Source organism: Elephantulus edwardii, unplaced genomic scaffold (assembly GCF_000299155.1).
Source record: "Elephantulus edwardii isolate Elephantulus edwardi_28Jun2011 unplaced genomic scaffold, EleEdw1.0 scaffold00295, whole genome shotgun sequence".
NCBI lineage: Eukaryota > Metazoa > Chordata > Mammalia > Macroscelidea > Macroscelididae > Elephantulus > Elephantulus edwardii.
Genome location: NW_006400045.1, coordinates 2,523,495 through 2,532,677, shown reverse-complemented (window position 1 = coordinate 2,532,677; position 9,183 = coordinate 2,523,495).

Sequence of the window (9,183 nt, the reverse complement as noted above, 5' to 3'; positions counted from 1 at the left end):
GCTAGGGATTTTGAGCATTTCTTCATGTGCTTGTTAGCCATCTGAATGTCGTCTTCGGTGAAGTGCCTGTTCATATCCTGTGCCCATTTTTCTACTGGATTCTTTACCTTTATCTTGTTGTGGTGCTCAAGTATTTAATAAATTCTTGATATAAGTCCCTTATCTGATATGTTATTACCAAATACTTTTTCCCAGTCAGTGGCCTCCCTTTTTACCCTGTTGGAGAAGTTTTTGGAACATCTCATAGTCTGCCAAAAGAATAGACAAATATATTTTGGAGAAGTACAGTCAGAGGTAAGGTTGTTGAAACTTTGCCTCACATACTTCAGTCATATTGTTAGGATGGGCTATTCCTTGGAAAGGGACATGATGCTCAGAAGGGTGGAGAGTTGGCAAAGGGAGCCAAAGACACTCAACCAGGTGGGTTTACATGGTGACTGCCACATGGGCTCTAATGTGTTAGGAAGTGTGAGGATGGCACAGGATGGGACAAGGTTCAGATCTGCTGTTCATAGGGTCACTATGGGTTGTACTTGACAGCACACACCAACAAACAACGACAATTTATTTTCCAACTTTCAAATATATATGAACCAATCACACTTATCTTGGTTTTAGTCAGGCACACATTAGTCTTTAAAATGACATGCTTGTGATAAAGGGACATTTAAGCTATTTAAAGATGCCTTTGAAAACCTATGTATCCAATGTAATATTTGATTTATTGACTACTTCTTCTATTGATACTCATTATGTATCTAAATAATATTATATCATAAACAACATCACTGTTTTCTTAGCCAATATAGGTAAGAATAATTATTATCTTGATCTTTGTCTTGTCTTTTCCATTTTCATCTATTTGGATTGTGAAATATCCTGCTTCAGAATGATCCTTTGACTAAATATGTCTACAAGTATTCCAATCGCATAGACACTTTAGAGTTTTTTGTCATATCTCTAAATCCTTCTTGGAATATATGGTCCTTAGGGTTTTTTTATGCTGCTTAGGCATAATCCTTTGATCCATTTCAGTATTTTACTTCTGCTTCACAGTATCAAGCAGGGGTAATTATTATTTTTGTGTAATTGCTGTCCTTTATATTTGAAATATTGTACTCAATCTATTTTCTTATTCTGAGCGAACTTAAATTATAATTTTTGTGGTGCTTTTATTTCCCACTCAAACTGTATTTGTCTATCCATTAAAACTCAAAAAAGAATCACAGCTTCTATTTTTTCATTTTTTGAGGCTATAATATCTATATTATTTATAATATCTGTATTATTTTTAGAGGCTATAATATCACAGATTTTCACCACTCTTGCCATCTTTTTCATCTTGCTGCTAATCATGGCTATATTCAGCCCTCTACCTGCCATGTTATTGCTGGAACCACTTTGATCACCATCACTTTTCATTTTCTCCTCATTCTTAGGTTTCCATGATCCTCCTTTAATCTTCATATAAAGTTTTAAACATGGCTCATAAGAACCCAGTGAGACAGAATAACTGTCATTCAGCAATGACATTTACCCCCAGATTTCTACATGGATGTCTAGGTCTATATCATCATTTGCATATCACTTCTTCAGACAGACAAACAGACAGACAGACAGTCTGTTCCATCCAATATAAGTATATTCTCCATCGTCTCTGGGTGCATCTTTTTTCCCCCCCTCTAACTCATTAGCTTGTTTTATTTTATTATAAATACTTCCTTCATTTTTATATCTGCCATTACATTATTTTCCATTTTACTCATAGAAATGTGAACTGCATGAAAATGGGAACCAGTCTTGTTTCTTTCCCAATGTGTCTCCTATAGATAACATAGTTTTGAACCCCTTTTGAATCCTTAATAACTATTTTCTGAGTCAATGAATCAATGAAAAGGTCATTCCATTATAAAATAACAGAAGGAGCCCTCTGTAATTACCCCCCAATTGCTCCAGTTTCCTTCTCAAAACAAACAAAAAGAGTGAAATTTAAGAAAATCTGGGCTTTGAAAAATTTCAATATTACTCTCACAGATATTTTTACTGAGAAATTATTTATTATCCATTGTCCTGCTAATATAAATTTTATATCTGGCATGGAGCTTTAGTGGCCTGGTCTTTAGAGTATGTGCTACCAACCCAAAGGTCGCACTTCTTTGAATTCACCTGTGGCTCCAAGAGAAAAATGCCAGTAATCTCCAATAATGTGATTTGTAGCGTCAGAAATGTGATAGAGTATCAGGTATGAGTTGGTTCAGACTCATTAGAAATGAGACAAAAATAAATGTGGGCAAGAAAGAGACTGAGAGTGAGGGTTAAATAACACAAAATTATTTGCAAGTATTTTCTTTAGGATATTTGTAATAGCTCTTCATTAAATGTCATATGACAACATATGAGAAGAGGAAATAACAAATTAGAGTAATTGTCAAAAGTAATTTCTGAGACCTAACATAAATGTTTGTTATAAATAAGAGTATATTGCTTTTGTATATAATTATGTATTTCAAAATACTTTCAATCTTGGTGTTTTATTTTATCTTTATAATAGTCTTACAATAATAGTCTTATAATAATATATGTGTGGAAATATGGCTGTGATCATGTTAACAGCGATTAAATCTTGAATCTCTAAACATTGTTATCACTGTCAGGTGCCATCTAGTCAACTATGTCTCATAGTGACCCTATGAACAACATTTCTAAATCCTGCCCTATCCGGTGTCAACCTCATCCTCTCTGACACACTTGATCCATTGCTAGAGGCATTATGTAAATCTATCCTGTCAAAAGTCTTCCTCTCTTTCACTTCCTGTCTTTACCCTTATCAACTTCTTAAATTTGGACAATGAATAAATATGACAGAAGAAGACTTGATGCCTTTGAGGTGTAGTGTTGGAGAAGAGTGCAAATCTATCTGTTCTTTTGGTAGGACTCTGGCCTTAGAGAAAATGCACTCAAAATTCTCCAAGGAGACAAGGCTGACAAAACTTCTTATACACTTTAGGCATATTACTATTTTTGTTGTTGTTAAGTGCTGTCGAGTCACAGGTGACTCATTACGACCCTATGAAGGAGAGTCCTTAACGCTTGGGTGCCTTTCATCCTCTCTCCAGGTTCATAGGGTTTTTGGAGGCAAGCTATTATGGAAGTGGATGCCACTCCTCCTTCCAGACATATTACTAGAAGATGCTATTCCTTGGAGAGGAAACATTATGTTCTCAATGTTGTTGTGACTCATTGCAACCCTATGTACAATATCTCTGAACAATTTCCTATCTTAAGCCAGTCTCACTGACTTAAACACACCTAATCCCATATAAATCCATTTCATCTGGGGTCTTCTGGAAAATTCCATTCTTATAATTAAGTTTTATATTTTAGCTACAAATTATTTTTCTGTCTTGTGACAAGTCTATACCATTTGGAATTATAAAGTGGACTGTACCATAGGCAAGAAATATGTATGCTAGGAATATGTAGTCTCCTTCTTGTAATATGTTGGTTGTTTTTGACAAATTAACTGTATACTTTACACTTTAGTCTTGTTCTCTGTTGGCCTAGTACATAGAGAGTTGTACTGCTAACTCAAGGGCTATGCTTCTATGGTGGTCCAAATTCATTAGCTGCTCTGTGAAGAAAGGTGGGAAATCTTCTTCTGTGCAATGTACAGCTTTGGTCATGACTGGAGAGTTCTGTGCATCCATTCCATTTCAACTGGAAATGAGAAGTGAATATTGTTTTGTAAAACTCTTTCATGAATCTATGAGTATGATGCTACAAAAGTAATCTGTGGTCACAAATAGAATTTGAGGTATTCCTTAAATTGTTGTTGTTGTTATGTTCCATTGAGTTGTCTAGACCCTATGTACACTCCTCTGAAGCCTGCTCTATCCTAAGACAATTGTACTGACACCAAGACGCCTACACTAATTACCCCAGTTACTATATCAATCCATCTCACCCAGGGTCTATGTCTCCTGTGCTGTCCCTCCACCATTGCAAGCGTGATGTCCTTCTCCAAGGACTAGTCCCTTCTGGCTATATGCCCAAAGAATTTGAGATGGAGTTTCAAAATTCTTGCCTCCAAGAAGAAACTTGATTTCACTCTCTCCAAGACAGAACTGTTTGTTCTCATGGCAGTCCATGGTATGTTTAATACTGTTCTCCAGCACTAGAACTCAAAGACATTTTTATAGAATATTAAAAATTTTAAAACTCTGAAGTTTGAAAAATAAAGAGAAAAGGTGATAAAAAAGGAAAACAAATTCTACTTAATATAATTAAAAGAATGATTTTTTAAAACTTATTTTAATAGTTGTAGAATCTCTTTTTTGGGGGAATCTCACTCACTCAGAAAACTACACAATGACTAATGATGACAGAAGAATTGATGCCTTTGAATTATAACAATATAATAAAACCTCAAACAAACAAGTATTTCACAAAGGCATAATCAAAAGAAAATAAATGCAAAATAAGGATTATCTTAAAGCTAAGGAAAGCCTAGGCATCTAAAAGTGTCCTGGATTACCAACAAGGAAGAAATAAAGAGGACTGAAACCTTCAATTGGACTTTTAGCCCCTAGAATTATGAGAAAATAAATTTCTGTTTTTAAAAGTCATCCACCCATGAAATTTATGTTGTAGTAGTGCTGTTAAACTAAGACATAGAGATTATCATTTAAAAATGTAATTTTTAAAGCATATATTTGAGTATTGCTCCATAATCAGCACTTTTAGTACCAGTAGCAAGTCAATGACAAATTGCCTTTGGAAAGTCTGCTGTCATGACCTCTGCAGAGTACTCAAGAGCAATGACGTCAGTCTGGAGACCAGGACCTGATCCAAGCCATGGTCTTCTCAATTACTTGCTAAGCCGGACAATGACTAGGGATGATATAAGGAGAATTGATATCTTTGAATTGTGGTGCTGGAGAATAGTATTGAAAATACTATGAACTGCTAGCCGAACTTATTTGCCCTGCAGAGGGTGAAACTAAGCTACTCCTTGGAGGTAAGTATTCTGAAGTTCCATCTGACATACTTTGGGTATATTGCATGGAGGGACCAGTTTTGCAGAGGGACATTGTGCTTTGGAGGGTGGAGTGACAGGAAGAGCCTCAATGAGATAGATTGACCCAGTAACTGGGGTAAATGGGGATAAATGTGTCAGAGACAATAAAGATGGCACAGGATAGAGCAAGGTTCAGAGTTATAGTACATAGCGTTGCTATGAGTTGCAGGTGACTGGATGACACATAACAACAACATATTTGAATAGAGCATATAGTAGCTAGAACTATGTTAAAAGCTAACAGTTTTTATATTTTTAGAATATATTTTTTTTTTACTTTTTGAAAGACATGCCCTTGGTCTAGCTTTAGGCTACTACACGACACTTTTTCTCTTGACCTGTCATAACATCCTTTTTTCTTTCTCTTTTCAGTATTAAAATATGAGACAATGACAGGGTTCAATCAATTCTCAGATTGTAAAATATTGTTGCCCTAGAGCAAGTCACAGGTTTCTATTGTGATTTTCCCTTTGGTAACTAGGGAAGGAAAAGTGAGAAAGGGAATATCTAACGTGGACCTTTAAAAAAAATTTTGAATTCAGTAAATATTTCTTTTCTGTTCCTGTCTCTAGTGGTAGACATTTCTCATAGTCAAGCAGGTAAAAAAGAAGAAAGGGAGGAAATGATAAAAATAAGGACAAAAGTGAAGAAGGAAGGAGAAAAGGAAGGAGTGTATTTTATCAGAAATTACTGTACTGATTTATGACTGAGAGAAAAAAGCTAAAATTTTGAGGAAAGAGTAGGATGAAATTTGCTAGGATTAAATCTCAGTTTTGTCACTTAGATATTTTGCCAACAGGAGCATATTTTGAATCTTAGAATTCTATATCTTTTTAAATTGCATGGATAGAATCAGAAGCATGTAACAAAAATAAAGGTATTTTGTGGTAAAGTAATCTTGATAATCTATCTTTGAAATAGTAAAGACTAGTTTGAAAGTATAAGTAGTATAATATAGATCAATACATACAAACTTCGCATGAGGATGAAAATAATACTTGATGGACAATTATTTTAAGGTAGGTGGTAGTTAGGTGCCAATTAGTCAGCTCTAATTCTTAGTGATCATATAAGCAACAGAATTAACCCTTGCCTTATTATACATCATTCTCACAATCTCTGCCAAATTGAAGCCCATTTTTTATTTTTATTTTATAGTGATTTGCTTACATATTTCATATACATTGTATTCTTCATTCACATTGTTTTTCCTATAACTATTCCCATATATTATGTTTTATGGAATTGATCACCATTGGAGTATGCCTATAATTACCTTGTTTTTTTCAGGCAGACCACCACCAGATCTTTCTCATTTTATTTACCCCTCTCTCCACCCATCAAATTATGCAACTCTGTGACTTTTGTCTCTCCCCATCCTCACCCCTCTGCTCCCACCACTTCCCCCCTTGAGTTTCCCCTCATACATGTTTACTGTTATTATTATTGTTATGTGCTGTTGAGTTGTCTGTGACTCATAATGACTCTATGTACAACAGCCCTAAACTCTGCCCTATCCTGTGCCAATCCCACCATCTCTGACACACCTACCCCCATTAGGCCAGTCACTGAATCAATCCACTCATTGAGGGTCTTCCTCTCCTGCACTGTCCCTCCACACTCCCAAGCATGAAATCCCTCTCCAAGGACTGGTCCCTCCTTGAAACATGCCCAAAGTTTGTCAGACAAAGTTTCAGAATCCTTGCCTCTAAGGAGTAGGCCAGCTTCACCCTCTCCAGTATAAACCTGTTCATTTTCTTAGCAGTGCATGGTATATTCAATACTCTTCTCCAGCGCCACAGCTCAAAGGTATCTATTCTCCTTCTATCATCCCTAGTCATTGAACAGCTCTCTGATGCATAGCAAGTGATTGCAAAAACCATGGCATGTATTAGATGCACCTTAGTTTCCAGACTGACATCATTGCACTTCAGTACTCTAGAGAGGTCTCTAACCACAGACTTTCCCATCGCAGTACATCTTTTAATTTCTTAACTGCTGGTGCCAAGAGTGTTGACTGTGGAGCCAAGCAAAACAAAACTAAACAATCTCAATATCTTCATTATTCTTTATGATGCTGCCACTTGGCGCAGTGGTGAGAATCTTTGTTTTCTTGATATTGAGTCTCAAACCACACTGAAAACTGTAGTCCCTGACCTTCCACAGCAAGTGCTTCAAGTCCCCCTCAGTTTCATCAAGCAGGGTTGTGTCATCTGCATAACACAGATTGTTGGTGATTATTCCTTGAATCCTGATGCCACATTTCTCCTCATAGAGCCCAGCCTTTCAGATAATCTGTTCTGCACAAAAATGGAAAAGTTTCTTTCTGTTTTTACAATAATGGCATTATGCAATATTTGTCCTCATGCGACTGAGTTAGTTGGCTAGCAAAATGCTCTACAATCTTTCTTAAGTAATGTAGTATTTTTCAAAATTATTGATCCTGATTGCATTTTGTGAATGTACCAAAATTTCTCAGTCCTTTCAGTTGTAGCTGGACATATGCCAAGCCCATTTTTTTAGTTGCTTGTCATTTCATCTGCTTGATTAAGACAAGTAGATAGTACTTTAATTGCCTCTAGAAAATATTATTTTATCTATGAAGCATGTTAACATACATGGCTTTACATGACCTTTCAAGGACTGGAGTGAACCACAACTCAAAACTAAGACGTAAATACTACTATCCATACTGTTTCAATACCACCATCACAACACATAACTCCATTTCATTAGACAAAGATTAAATTTAATCTTTAAACAGTTAACAGTTGGATATTTGTTTCACTATGATTTCCTAGGATATAAATTTCTTTTCTTTTTAAAAAATTTATTTTAATAAACATTTACAGAGACTTTGGATTTTCATTCATTCATTGTTGTATTTTTCTCCTTGCACCCCCCCTCACTCCTCCTCCCCCAGTTCACTCTTCTCTTTGAAAAGAAACATTCTTTCATTGGTATACAATCCCCCCACAACCCCCCTCCGCCAACCCTTGAGTACACTCCACTAAGCAGCCTTCATTTTGGACTCTCTCCCTCATCTGTTTCAATGCAGTATGTTGTTGTAGTTAGTGCTGTCAAGTCGCAGGTGACTCATAGCAACCCTATGAAGGAGAGTCCTCAATGTTTGTGTGTCTCTCATCCTCTCTCCAGGTTCATAGGGTTTCTGGAGGCAAGCTATTAGGGAAGTAGATGCCACTCCTGCTTCCAAGCTTGCTTTAACAGGGGAGCTCCAGTCCACACTGTCTGCATTGGATAACCAACCATTAACGCATTTGACACATCAGTGTCATAATGTTCAGCCTCACAGCAAGCACAAGTTACTGCTGTATGGCAAGTGGACACACCAGGGCTATACGACCTAGAGGAATGTCAAGGCAGTATACAGAAATTTATTTTCTAAGTAACAACAACAACAAGGAAGATCTCTCTCTACAAAGCAGTGCTAATTTTATTTCCATAAGTAAAGCATTTGGGACCTGAATTTGTTAATGTTGTATGACTTAAAATGAGAAGAAACACTTGCAAAATAAATAATCAGAATGTTAATTGCTTAAAATATTGTCCTTGATGTTATGTACTGTTAAGTCACCTGCTGGTAATTGTAAAAAAAAATAAAATGGAATACATAAAGATAAATATCATAGGCATTAATGAACTAGAATTGACTTTTTGACAACTCTGAGAAGAAAAATTATGTAGTATACTATGCCATCAATGGCAAAATAAAGAAGAATTAATTAAATTCACTGTAAAAAAATCAATATCTATCCTGAAATACAGCTTTGTCAATGATGGGATAACATCCTTGTACACCTATAAGGATAATATTATTATTCAAATTTGCACACTAATCACTAAGGCCAAAGAGGAAGAAATTTATTATTATTATTATCAAATTGTGCAGTCTGAAATTGATCAAAGGTTCTTTCAAGATTCATTCATAGCACTTGCCTGCGACTCATAGCGACCCTATGTACAACAGCTCTGAACCGAGGCAACCTTACTGTCTGTGAAACACCTTTCCCCATTACCCCAGTGATGGAGCCAATCCATCTCATTGACGGTCTTCCTCTCTTGCACTGTCCCTCCACCCTCCCAAA